General features: G+C 42.9%; 1 long non-coding RNA gene across 1 annotated transcript; it reads right to left on the reverse strand.

Moving 5' to 3' along the window:
- Positions 1-10,896: 10,896 nt before the first annotated feature.
- LOC121070095 lies at positions 10,897-14,181 on the reverse strand. The gene is made up of 2 exons (XR_005819886.1): positions 13,902-14,181; positions 10,897-12,544 (listed from the first exon to the last, which is right to left on the reverse strand). It is a non-coding gene; the product is annotated as an uncharacterized LOC121070095 (long non-coding RNA).
- Between the last annotated feature and the right edge of the window lie 221 nt (positions 14,182-14,402).

Raw genomic sequence — 14,402 nt, forward strand, 5'->3', positions numbered from 1 at the left:
GAAGGTAGTGGGAGAGGTACTAGCTTTCCTTTCTCAGTGCCCAGTCACATGAATTCCCGCTGTGCTCATTGCTCAGAAATGGCAGGCATGGCAGATGCTTACATACAAGACTAAGATGGAAATAAATGGAAAACTTAACATAGCTATAAATAGGCAGAGCTATTATTTAAGCTTCCACATATAGGAATTAGCTGTCTTAAGGAGGATCTTTGGTATGAAAATTCTCTGAAGAGAATAATTGGAGAGGACACAAATAATCTTATTTATGTTTGTCAAGCAACAAAAGCCAGTACAGGGTATTGGAAAGAAACCTAAAACAGAAACCTAACATCACTTTGAATTCTGATAAATATGACTTAGAGAAAAGTGAGGAGTTAGGGAGTTAAGTCAGCTGAGATTATCAAAGATAATATGGGCAACCCTATCTCTACGGTGAGAGAACATTTTTCACAGTGGTAGATACTGAATCTAACAGTCAGAGGCAGAGTAAGATCCAGAGATGCAAGATGCAAGACGAAACTAGAAAAATTGCTGTTGGAAATGAGCTACAACTTTTTAATTGTGAAGTTGGTTAACAACTTGAGGACCTCAACAAAGGCTATGATGGATTGTCCACCATCTGAATTCTTGATATCAAGACAATGTTCCTCTGAAGCCATTTCGTTGTTTCCTATCAAGACTGCTGGACTTCACACAGAAAGCAGTGGTACTAACTCTGTGGTCTGTACAACATAAAAGGTGTCAGCATAGTCCTTTTTGATCTTAAAACGCATGGAAAGAAAAAGAAAAAATCAGTCATTTCCCTGCTCTGCAATAAAAAGCCATTCCATGACAGGTCAGACAGTATGAATGATGAAATGTGATTAACTTAACCTAAAAAGAAACATATCACTTTACATACAAAAGCAAGTACCAGACAATCTTGCCATTGTTGTCAGTCTGTCACTGGGTGGCTTGATTGCTGTTTATACAGTGTCTAACACAAAAGAAGGCTCATCTCTAAAAATGTAGGCACTCTGATAGTAGTCAAACAGTCTCAATAAAGGAAAACATGCCCCTTGGGATTACTGCTGAAGTACAGCTATGGAGAAGGTTTCAGAGGCCTTCAGTCTTCGGGGTCAGCACAAAAGGGCAGGCTGAAACGAGTTTCTCAAAACTCAGGGGAAAGTTCACAAGATTGCTGACTAACTACTGTCTTTTAACATCCAACTCTATATATTTTAATTTGTTTTCACTCTTTGTCATTTTGGAGACGATGGGCAAGATTAGCCCCTGGTTTCTGAGGAAATTGGATTTAACTCTTTAAATATATATATATAGAAATAGAAACCTGTGCTTGATCATCAATTTTCTTTTCCAGTCATTTAACAGCAAGATGTTGACTTTAAGTTCAGCAAAGCGGTTTTCTGCAAAAAAAAAAATTGTAAGAATCTGGTCCCATGCTTGAAGTTCAATTTTGAAATAATAACAGGGTGTTTTGTAACGGCAACAAAGCTGCACCGGGGAGGTTCAGACTGGATATTAGGAAAAATTTCTTACTGTGAGGGTGGTTGGTGCTCCATGTCTCTTGGTGTTCAAGAGGTATTTGGATAATGTCCTAAATAATATGCTTTGACTTTTGGTTAGCCCTGAAGCGGTCAGGCGGTTGGACTAAATCTTAGTAGGCCCCCTGTAACAGAACTGTTCTGTTCTGTTCTGTTCTGTTCTATAAAGGTCGTACTATTTTCTGGGAGATGGATTAAGAAAACACTCCCCCCCCCCAATAAAAAATGTAATTAAAATGGCAGAAAAAGTCATTTGAATAAAGTAAATGGGATCCAACTAATGAAAAGACGATGATGCTGCAATACCACTTTCCTTCACCAAGCTCACCCCGTCCGATGTTCAGACAAATCAAGCAGGGGTGTGTTTGAAAGGGATTAGTACACTGAAGGTGTCTGACCCCAGGTCAGAAACCGAATGGCAAACTGCATGGCTTCAGGCACTCACCTTGGGATTAAGCAGCAACCTGCATGGATATGCCCTGCTGAAATGCTTCCAGATGATCTGGTTCACCAGGTCAAGGCGATGCCAGCTCCACACCCCACCCCGTGTCCCACCTGGCTCGCCCACAAGCAGCGTGCCTGTCCCCATGCTGCTGGCAGCGGACGCCTCAGACCGAGCCCTCTGACAGGCCCGAGTGTCATTTCATGCGAAGAAGCAAAGTAAACACCAACGTGGCATTTTCAGAAAATCTGCTCTCCCTCGTGTCAGCACAAAAATCCCCACTGATGTCAGCACACGCAGGAGTAGGCCAGGGCTTAGTGCTTTCAACACCCGTCCATGCAGGTAGGGGACCAGGACACCCCTGTAGGCCCAGATCTGTCGTGTATGGATGCCAGCACAGAGACAACAATGCAGGGATCAGTGTCGGCTGCAAAACACATCTGAATATTTATCTGCCCCTCACCCCAGGCATGTTTGGCAGCCTGTACTGAGTTAGATACTGCCCTGGCCACACTGCCAGACCAGCCTGTTTGAAGCCAGCTTGGGTAAACCCACGCAGACAGCTGTAGCATGGGCATGCCCTTACTGTGGCAGAAGAGGTACGGAAACCTGAGGGGAAGGACTGAGGCAGAGCAAGAGATGCTCTGATAACATGCAGAGTTACAGCATTAATGCGTGATCCTGTCCTGGCTGATCTGTTTATTGCAGCATCCTTTATTTTTTTTTAATGTTAACTCAGTTAATCCCCCTCCCAGCCGTCCCTTGCTTTCTCTGCTTCTACAGCTGTCTCACCACAGCTGTCGCCCACTGGGTTCAGCAGAGCTCGGTTTGCCTCCAAGCCAAACATGAAGCTGAGGAACAAACACAAACGGAGCTGCTGAGCTCAGTACTGTGGAAGGTGACATTCTACAAGATCCTAAAGGCCCTGCCATGCTTTCTCTGATGGGAGGAGCCTTTTCCTGGGAGATTCTTGAAGGAGAAACTCTTCAGAAGTTCAGGCCCTGAGCATTAAAAAATATACCATGAAAACTCAGTTGTCTCACTTCATATCAGGGAAGTCCATTTTTGCCAATAATTGAAATCCATTTTGATATACATCCTAACTAAACATAAACAGTGAGCAAAGCTTTATTTCTGCAGCTTCCCACATAGCATGCCCTTACATTTTCTCCACAGTGGGTCAATCCACATCTCCTTCAAGGGAAAAGACTAAGAGGATAGTTGGATCCAGCAGTGAGTTTCCATGTGTTTTCTTACAGTGCACAGACAAAAGGCAAGTGTTATCTCTTCACTAGAGCTACCACAGGCTGTTCAGGGTGGAAATAGTTGTTGGGGTAATGATATATGAACGCTCCACCCTGAATTTGTCTCAGGGCAGGCCAGGATCTCCTGTCCCTCCTCCTCTCACCTTTCTCATGCCCTGGAGAGCCCTCTCTAGCTGCCTTCTCTGCTCCCCACATCTGACCTGAATCCTCGCCCTCCTTCCTTGATGTTTCTCCAGATCCCACCCCCAGCACAAATGTCCTCTCTTCCCTTACACAACGTGTGTGAGGAGCTGTGGTCTGGCTGCAGACATCCCAGTGTTTCTCAGGCTGGAAGCATCTCCACAAAGCAAGCTTAGCATTAGCTGAACCCTGTAGCGATGTCTCATGAGAAATCTGATCACCACATGCGATGCTCCGGTGCAGTCACCCCTACAGAGGTAGTCCAGTGTTTCTGAGAAATGCCTGCCCAGGTGTTTGTCCAAAGAGGAGCTGACTGCTCTCACCCACTCTGAGACATGGTTCAGGGAGACAAATGTGGTGGCTCCCACCACGAGATGTTCTCACGCTGGTTCAGACCATGACTAGGCATGAAACCAGGTACCGAGAGGAGCACTCAATGGAAAAAACATATATATATATGCCTTTCAGGCTTCACACATGTAAGACAAGTTGCATAAGCTACTGGCATAGCTTAACTCTGCCAACAGTCCCTGGAAATGACTACATGTGCAGTTTATCAGCGAAAAGTACTAAAAGCATTTTTTGATGAAATTGTCCCAAGAGTAAAGAGCAAAAATAAGGACACTGAGAAAGTGTATTAGTGAATGGATGGGATGTAAGAAAGTTAGAATAATTGTGTGACACTGGAGCACGAGAAGGCATCCTTTTACACAATATCACAAAGAAATTTCAACAAGGTACACAGTCCACGCCAACCAGCTTCGGCCCAGAAGCTGTCATTACAACAGCTGGTACTGCCTGTCTGGCAAGGAGCTCTGTGAGACATTCAGTTTCTCTAATAATTAAGAACTTGCTCCTGCCAGCTGCTGAGCATTCCCATCTTCTGTCCCCTTCAGCTGAAGACAAGGAAAGTCACATACACCTGACAAGAAGTTTTGGCAGAATGACAGTCTTTGGGGGCCAAAATGTTCATCATAGACCAGGTTAAACATTTACATGTAAAAAAAAAAAAAAAAAAGAGAGAGAGAGAGAGAGAGAGAAATACAAGACATTGAAAAATCTATAGCTCTGTGTACCAATATGTAAATCTTCTTGCCTCTCTCCTGATGTGGGTTTTAAATGGATCAATCCTGGATGAATTGTTAAATACAGGAAGTCTGACCTCTACTGCTGCCTTAAATGAACCTTTTGGCATAAATCAGATAAGAAAAAAAAATGTCCCCTATAAGTGGAAGAAGGTATCTCGATTAAATACCTGAAGGAGAAAGCTTATTTCTATATCATGAATGCTCTTGTCAAGAGTATTCCTGGGAAATCTAAGACAATCAATGGATATTTAATTTTGAAATGGCCATGTCAAACTCAGTACGCAGAAATAGTAAAAAGAGCATAATATAGTGTTAGGGCCATCTGCCATACAGAACGTCTTTGGGTACTCAAATCAATACAAACATTTAATAAACATTGAGAACACATTAGATCTGTGGAGAGCTGGGCCACATAAAAGTTTGTTAAAAGCCCGGAATGCTTCTATGCTGTAATTGAGAAAGCAGATTTTTCTCAATTTACTCAAAGCACAGACTACTGTGAGATAAACAGGTTTTTGAGCATTTTTGCTACTTCTTCCACTTATTGACTGCAGAATACCATTGACAGAGATACAGTGAACACCAAAGTCCTGGAAGACCCAGATTTCACAGATGATATCTGGGTCATTGACCAGACACGACAGCACGGGATTGCAAAGACTGAGGACAACAGGAAGCTGATAAAGGCAGTGGAGATAAAATGTATACTGATTCATGTAACAAAACACACAGACTGCAAAGTACAGTCATTCAGACTGGAAACTTTGTGAGTTTCCTGTGGCATTAAGGGGGATAATCGTACTGGGATGGGGAGAAAACAGTGGCTTTTACTGTTTCAAAGAAGAGTGGAAGTTAAGTTTAACTGAGAAATAAACTTCGGTTCTGAACACAAATTTAAAGGGAATTTTACTGAACAGGTCGGAGGCACTGGAGACTACAAGGGAACTTATGAGAATACTTTTAAAGATTGAGATCCCTCCACATTTTAGACATTAATGGATAGTTGAATAGATAACAAATGAGAGCACAGTATACTATAAGGGAGAGACATCAAAGCTGCTGTTAAGGAGTGTGGAAATAGGTTAGCCACTGTCTGAGTAAATCAGACATCATTGCTAGCAGGCAAGCTCCAGAGTGGAGCCTACAGGGAAAAAGGAAGACCAGAAAGGCTTGAAGATATGTCTAGCTTGGAAAGACATCAAACGGCTCTCAGAGACAAAGATGAGTAAAGAAAGGATCATCTAGAGGATCATCTCAGAGTCCGTAAGTGTCTTCTGGATAAGTAATGCTAGTAGACTTGCTCGAATATGTTTTTACATAGATAAGTCTCCATGAATTACACTGGAAATTGGAGCTCTATTAAATAGAGGGTTTACATGCGTTCTTGTAAGAATAATGCTCAACTGTACATTAATGATATACTGGCTGATTAACTGTTATCTGGGTGCAATATTTGGCAACTGTAACATATGCCATTATAAGAAGCACTTTTATTGTTTGCTCTGTGCTACTGCACTGCTGACGGCTGCTGATGTCCAAAGGAATTTTTGGAAGATGCATTTCTGATTTTTCTTCCCTGCCATGGCAGTGGCCTCACTCTCCTCTCCTCCCTTCTCTCTCGTCATTGACTGCAGATCAGTCACATTTCTCACTTTGTTCCACGCTATCCAAAACATTTATTTTTCTCAGCTGCTCATTCTCCCTTCAGTTTAGCCACCTGTTTCCCCCCTGCCTTTACATAAATTTTACAGAGACAAAGAAGCAGGGTCCACAAGGTTGACTTGATGTTATAGGGAGGAGAGGAACAAGCATGAGAGGAGAACAGATGCAAAGAGCTGTATCTTCACACATTTACGAAAAGGATGTGGAAAATTGAAGTCACTGACTGTACTTTATGGAGGAACCAAGCTTCCCTCCTAGCAACCTACAGCAGAAATTGCTCTCAGAGGAGAACGCAGAGAAAAACTTTTACTGGCATTAGCTAGGAATGCCAAGTTAGCTAGTAATGCTTGTGTGAGCTAACTAAACCATAAAATAAACTATAGAGAGCACAGGCATAGTTTTTATGTCAAGAATCTTGCGGAGTAATTGCACCATGCCGACTGCTTATCAGTCCAGGAATAAGTTATCCATCTAAACAAAACACAGTCTTGGAGCATGCAGTTTATTGGAACTAGACAGATTTTGAATTATTGACATTTATAAGCTCAGAGGCAGGCTACCAACCAAATGGGGAACACTTTAGCCAAAGAGATTGGTGTAATGTACAAAATAAATAATGCACACACTGAATTATTAATTAATTAGTGGTGTCATAAACAAACTTTTACTGCTTTGTGTTTCAAAAATTGTAAAGTGTTCTGAATAAAAGTAACGTGCTAAACTTGTGAAGTGAAAGCAATTCTGGATATTGAAAGCAAAGAAGTCAAAAATCTTACATTTTTGCTGAGTTCCCACCCCGGGTTCACCTGAGACTGCATTACCAAAACAATGAAAAAGTTGGTCTCCGTAGAGCAATGATGTATCAATATACTCCACAGAGTTCTTAACATGCACAAATAAGAACACAAATTTCTCAGTGTTGTCTTCAAACAGCTCCCAGACCTCCTAAGATTCGCTCATCTTTAATTGCCAGTGACTTCACTCATGACTTACTGACAGTTCCTGCCTCGGAAAGCTCAGCCTGTAAATCAGTTGCAGCGGAGTGGCAATGACACAAATATTGTTCATGCCAACTTTTTTGCCTTTAAACACACCATCATTAAAACATGCTTCTGTAAGATATCCAGTTATTTTACCTCACATATAAATAGGTAGGCTGTTCATCTCCTTCCGTTTCAAGCTCAAAGTCCTAATGATTCCCAAAGAGAAATATCTTTCAGCTCAATTTTTGGAATCATAGTTTTTGACCGAAAACGCTTCAGGGGAATCTCACTCTATTAAGTTCACACAGTAAGACAGGCACAGCATTAAAAGCCTCAATGTGAAGCAAACCCAACCATTCCTTGACCCCACTAAAAGTAAGCTTGACGCATGAAAACTAAGCTGTTCTCCCAGTTTCCTTGGCTGTTTCCTAACATACTTTCTGAGGACTAGTGTCTGGTGGAAAATAGTTTCCTCATCCCACAAAACTGCAAAATTTCAAAGTCTTTCCTATCCTGAGTTGGAAAGAGCCCAAGACCTTTTGAAGGACTTTGCTAAAAACTAGAGATGCCCAATCAGCCAAGAGCTTAGTCTGAGCCATTCAGTACTGGTTGCCCTTTTCACTGGGCTATGAACTCAGCCTCTTGTTCAACTTGCCCCAAGGTGAGAGGAGCAATTAATGAAAAAGAAACCATTCTTTTTAATGATTTCTTTCTTTCTTTCTTTCTTTCTTTCTTTCTTTCTTTCTTTCTTTCTTTCTTTCTTTCTTTCTTTCTTTCTATTTCTTTTATAACAAGCATAGGCACTTTCACAGAAACCACTGAAAACCACATTCCTTATCACTTCCCAGCAGAGAAAACACTCAGGGGGAAAGCAGAGCGTCTTGTTCCTTTGGCCTGGAGCTGGCAGGGGGTATAGCCAGACTTGGGCTCTTTCCTCATCCCAGAGGATGGCTCTAATCACCCCACTACGGGTTGTTTGCAGGAGAGGGACTAGTGGGATGTTATGGCCAAATGGCCTACTTTCTCATTGCGAGCACTCCTCTTTCTCTTTCTTTCTTCAAAGAAAATGGAAAGAAAAAGAAAAAGGAAAAAAAAAAAAGAAGAAAAAGAAAAAGTGAAAGACAAGGAAACTAAAAAAAGAAAGGGAAAAAGATTTGCTCAATATGCACACATCATAGCAAAAAATTCTCAAGTCTGATCTGAGCAGGCAATACCTGACGAAAATCATTTGGTTGTAAAATTCCTGACCAACCCTCATTAAAAACCTGCTATTCAGAGGTAGCTCTAGCCACCGCAGCTCTTGCTGGGCTCCCCTGTGTTTACTTTTCCATATCCCCTGGTAAATTTGCACAAGGGTTCAAGGTCTGGAGCTGTGCGCATGCCCCGTGCCAGCCCCGTTCCCGTGACAGACTCAGGAAGCCACGGGGTGACCTTTACAGCCCCATTTCAGTACCTGCCCCAGCTTCCCTCCCCCTGACCACAGGAAAAGATGGGCACACGCTGCCAAGTGCCTGCCTGTCGGGTGAAGCAATGCTGAGCTGCTGGGGCTGCCTGACCCTCTGGGACAATTTCTGACGCCTGGACCATGACACATGGCTTTAAAAGCTCCGAGGCGGATGTGATTTCTTGGCTTTGACCCCAGCACACCCCTCCTGCCAATTTTTTCACATTTGTATTCTGCTGATGCTCCCGGTAGAAAATGTGCTGCTCCCATCAGCGCCAGCCACACCTGCTGGTGGGTCACAGTGGCCCAATTCAGAGCACAATCCTCCCAAAACTTCAGCCTGCCCTACTGCACGTCCTACAGCAGACTTGGGGGGGGGTCTTGCATTGGGCTTCACCTCCCAGAAGGATAGAAAAGCAGTTCCAAAGGCTGCATTGCTGTCTGCTCCAAAGGCAAAGGGGACAGCGGAGTGAAAAAAGACCCCATTCTACATAATTTACAAATTCCTGGTAACAAAAACTTTCCAGAGCTTAAAATTAAAATATTAGAGAAAGATTGACATCAAATAAAATTTACCTGGATGAACAGGAAGCTCTGCAGAGAACGAAAAAAATTAAAAAAATAGGAATGCAGTGGAATCAGACAACTAGTGTGAGGTGAAATCCACAGTGAATTGGTGGTTGGAAATGGCTAAATTAGGAGGGTGCAGCTGAAGAAATGTGTTATTTTGGTGTTGCTTTTCATTGGTAGGTACAAACAGGTGTGCATGGAAACTAATCCAAAGTCATTGTGCGCCAGGTGCTGTGGGGGAGCTGAGGCACAGGGACAAGCTGTACGCAGCCCTGAGACACGGTCTGTCCACAGCCCCTGCTGGCTGCGCTTATCTGCATGCAAAAAGAAGTGCAATTGCATGTGTTCTGGCTTTTCTTTCTCTCTTTTTTTCTTTTTTTTTTTTTTTTTTCTCCTTTTTGTTCTATTTGTTTGTCTTTTATTTAACTTCTCAGTCTGTAACTTAAAAAAGAACTACTTCACTTGGTACAATGTAATTAGACTAAAAGAGGGAAACTGAATTTACTAGGAGGAAATCCTGCTTTTGCTCTAATGCTTCCTGCCTGTTCTGGATATTAGGTTCAAAAAGATCAGAGAGTACCTGCTGCATCAGCAGCAGAATTTTTCTTAAAGTCTCTGGACATCAAACTTACACATTTGTTTACTAACCATTACTTGTATTTCCTCATAGCCTTACTGACTGGTATCTAATGACAGAAAGTCAACTTGCAATACATCATCTAAACTGTTTAGCTGCTTTCAGACCTTCTGCTGGAGGATTCTTTCAGATCTTCTGCCTATACCAGTTCCAGCAGTGCTGTCCTGCTTCATTACCCACCTTTTTCCTGTACAAGCTTTCTCCCCTGGGCCCTGCACACAGATGCTGCGGGTGAGGTGTCCATCTCATTTCCATCTCATTGACCTAATGCAGAGGGCTCAGCTTGCTGGAGAGGCCTGAGTCAGGTGAAGCAAGGATGCACTGGCGATAGGAACTGAAGGCACGGTTCTGCAGCATCTTTTGTGGGCTGCAGCTGGTAGCTGGCCAGCTGTGCTGCTGTGGTGAGCCAGGGAGGTTTGGGGTGCACCTCACACACCAGGGAGCTCAGTCCTTGCACCGATCCACACCACTCCACAACACCACAGGTGGTGCTTTCTAAAGGTGCATGCTTAATTAAACTCCATTTAGTTCAGATGTATAATATATAGTCAAAAGCAAAAAAGTACCTTTTAAAGATTTCAGGTGCATGCAGATTGCAGCTTATGCCTGAGCACCAACATCCCCTGCCAATATCATTAATAACTTTCAATACTTTCTGCTGCTATACTCCAGCTTCTCTCTTCTGGCTCAGTGTCACTGTGCCCTGCACTTGGGCTAGGAGGTCACCCCCAGCAAAGACAGCACCGATCAGGGATTAGAGGGTGGAGTGGAGGTAAGGGCCCTTCACCTTCATCTCTTTTGTCTCTGCTCTGCAGAGTGGGCCCAAACAGGGCCATCTGAACTCATTACATTTCCATTACTGTGCATATAAAAAGGGAGTAAATGTAATATCCTCTCTAAAGCTCTTGAAATCTACAGATGGAAATCTTTATTGAAGAGCAGATAAATTGAACAATGTTTTCTAGGTAGCTCTTTTTTTTAACATAAAAGAGTAAAATTGCCAGGATTTTAATTTGGGATGATAAATGGAAATTATGATATATTTTTTTTTTCTGGATATGTTTTTTTTTTTTTTTCTCAATTGTTAAATTACAGTATCCAGTATTGAATTAGATTTCGTAATGTTGGCAACAATATGAGAATAATAAGAATGCAATACAACACAAACATCTGATACATTTTGACGTTAACAAAAACACCTACATTGTTCAGATCTTTTTCTCAATAAAAGGGAAAATATCACCAAAAGACTTTTTCTGTGCACTACATTAAGCCAGGCATTAATTTTCCAGCAACAATCAGCTCTAGATGAGCTCTGTTCATGTGCACCCACCTTTCCCTTAGCTAGGCATGGGGTCTGGGTAATGGCGAGTTACCTGTGGAGTTACCTATGGCACTGAGCATATCCATGAGCTCAGTGGTGTCCCAACTGCAGTGCTGCATGTAAGCAAAGTGGAAACTCCTCAGAGCCTCCACAGAACAGAATTGGGGCCAAATATTGTCCTGGCTTCTGGGAGTCTGACACCTGGCATGTTCCAACATCTCAGAGTCAGTTATGGAAGTAGATGCCAATTAGGAGAAAGCAAGAAAAAAAGGGAGGTTTCCCAGGTCTTTTTCATGGTTTTTGTTTATGTTTGTTTCTGTGAGAAGCTCTGCTGACAGGCTGGCAGCCACCTGCCTTGTGTAACGCCAAGTAGGCCTCATGGGTTACAGGGCTGCCTGAGGGTCATGGTGTTTGGGCAGAAATGTGCCTTGAGAGTAGAAGATGGGTTGCCCAGATGTCTTTCTACACAGAGCGTCAGAAAGGCTGCTTTCTTTCTGTGTTCAGATGGTCTGCTACGTGAGCAAGTTACTTCTCCTCACAGCTAAAGGCTCACAATGCTCTGAGACATCGTAATAATATAATGCTGGCCTTAAATTTCCTCGTTAGTTATCAGAGCAGCTGGTAGAGAAAACATGTATCAAAATATATGCTGTGGTCTTGAAGTCTTTGAGTGGTAACAGAAGGCTGAAAAAACTGTTACCTCATCCTGCTGAGGTAAAGTTGTTCCTAACTTTCAGTCCTGCACTTACTCTCCTCCGAAACCATGTGCCAGTGGAAAACAGTGGCAATCTTAACATCATTAGTATTAACAACAGGCTTGTCTTTTTTAATGAAGGTCCTTCTGTCTGGCATGCATGCTAGTTAGTCGGGGACTGAAATAGATATGGCCACGAGGAGGGGACTTAGGAGTTTCGGTCAGCAAAAGCCCGTGGGGTAACCAAGGCGGCATGCATGTGATAAGGCCAATTGTGCCTTAACATCAGCCGGTTCAGATGCTGCCACGTCCTTTCTGGGCAGATGACTACACTCTGAGCCCGAAGGGTCATCAAATACATTAGCTGTGATTAAAATCATTACCTCTCGTTGTAAACTTTGCCTCTCCAGATAAGGCAGAGGTGCAGCAATTGACAGTGGGCACCGTGCCCTCGGGATGGCCTGCCCAGGCTCCTAAAGTGTGAGCAGGCTCACGTCTCTTGAGGGTGGGACAAGCGCCTCTCCCGCTGGTTTAAAGGCAAAACGAGAAGTTTCCATGTTTCTGTCAGGTTGATATGTGTGAGGAGTACAGAGCAGGGAAGCCAGTCCAACCTTCAGGCTGAAGCATCATGCTGAGGAACCATCAAAGTCAGGAGTCATCACTTTAAATCGCACTTCTATTGAGCTTTTCCTGGTGGGGCCTTTCTTAACTCTGTTGTTCCGAATGAAAGGTGGAAAGTCTGATAAACTTTAGTGCTAAAAATAAAACTAGCGCAGATGAACTTTAAAGTATATGTGACTGAGTCTCATGTGATCAGGGGACCCAGCGCTGACAGGGACTCGAACTTAATGTAAGCTAAGTGACAATGTTCTTTCAGCCAGTGCTGGTGGAGAGCACATTACTGTTTGCAAATAGCACAATTCTGCTTTTAACTCATAACATCAGCGGATCACCTCTAAGAAACAAATGGAGCTGATTTTAGCTGAGTGTTTGTAATGTTGTAGTTTAGATCTGTCAGCATACTAAGGTAAAACTGAATGTAAAAAAGAGTTCAATGAATTTCATGCTAAATCCTAGTACAGGAGCTGGAAACCTCAGGTCGAGGTCCAAAGTGGAAACCGTATTTAGCTTTAATGCTATGTGCTATTTAAAGACTTATTAAAACATTTTCCAGAGCTGCCCTGGCCTGAGATATTGCTTAGGAGTAATCCTGCAGCTGTTTGTTTGTAGCACATACAGGAACTGTGCTTCGTCTTGTGGGGCAGGTTGGCTTTTTGGTGTTTTTTTTTTTTTTTTTTCCCCACAGTGTTTGTGTTTTGCTGACTTCAAATAAAGGTAAATTACTTTTTTGTGATAAAGGCCCCCTTTGGTGGGCTCTAGAGCCCACATTCGCTGTGGATAGTAAGGTGTTTGTGCCCAGCTGATTTTTTCTGCCATAGGGTAGCATTGCAATGATCCCCAGCCTCTCTGCCCAGCACCTCCAGCTCTCACCCAGAGCCCTCAGTTACGATGATGAGTGCTGGGTAAGAGCATAAGGCAGACAGAGATCATTCTGCTTGTCTTCTGCATTCTCCATCAATTAATTCATTGCTTTTACAAGTTCCAGAAGTTGTTTCATGGACTAAGATTCACCTGATCCTATAATTACAGCTCATAAGAAGTTTTCATCAAAGCTTTTTCAAACCAAAATTATTTTATTTATTGTCTAATCGATCAAAACTTTTCTTCTCCAAATCATTCAAAATTCCAAAGATCATTTCCTGGACAATCTCGCGGCTCCCACTTCCTTGAGGAGTTGTTGGCAGAGAAGTCCCTTTGAGCACAAGTCATCTGAAACAACATTACCATCTAGTGGAGATTTTGTTCCACCGCTGAAGTGAATTCCCTAGCACAGAAATAACAACACGCTTTGTGGCTGTTGCACAAATGCTGAATTAGGAAGTGTATTAAATATTTGTTTTGAAACCCAATGCCTGAGGTTGACTGACTGCTTTAGTTTAAGAGTGAAAGAGTCTTTGAGTCATAGTGTGGATCAGTAATTAAAGCAGGAAATCAATACAATACTCACCAAATAAGTTTGAATTCCCTGAGATTTGCAGAAGGAAGCATTGTTTGATATCCACTCTGGCAAAGCAGCTAAACCTAAACCTGCAGAAGAGAGAACAGAAAAATGCAATTATCCTATATACAAACTATGTACAAGTTAGAGCCCAGCGTTAATCAATACAAATCAAAGCAAAATACACAGGTTTGGCGTAAACAGAAATCTTGAGGCAGGATCAGTGACATCTGCTTCTGGAAACGTCACTGGGACCCACCAGCCATCCTTCAAATGCTCCCCCCCTTGCAGGCAGGAGGTCTGACATCAGAGCACTGAGCATCCCTTGTGTTACGTGCAGGAGAGGTGTGCGAGACAGATGCCGGCGGTGGCAGGCCTGTCCTGCTGCTTGCAGGGCTCTCCTGCCCCACACCTCCACCTGGTCCTTTCTACAGTTTCTCCCCAATGCCCAGTTTGTTTATCGGGTTTCTCAAAGATGCCCCACAAGTTGCTTGACTTGCACAGCCTTTG

This window comes from Cygnus olor, chromosome 4, assembly GCF_009769625.2.
Source record: "Cygnus olor isolate bCygOlo1 chromosome 4, bCygOlo1.pri.v2, whole genome shotgun sequence".
Taxonomy (NCBI): Eukaryota; Metazoa; Chordata; class Aves; order Anseriformes; family Anatidae; genus Cygnus; species Cygnus olor.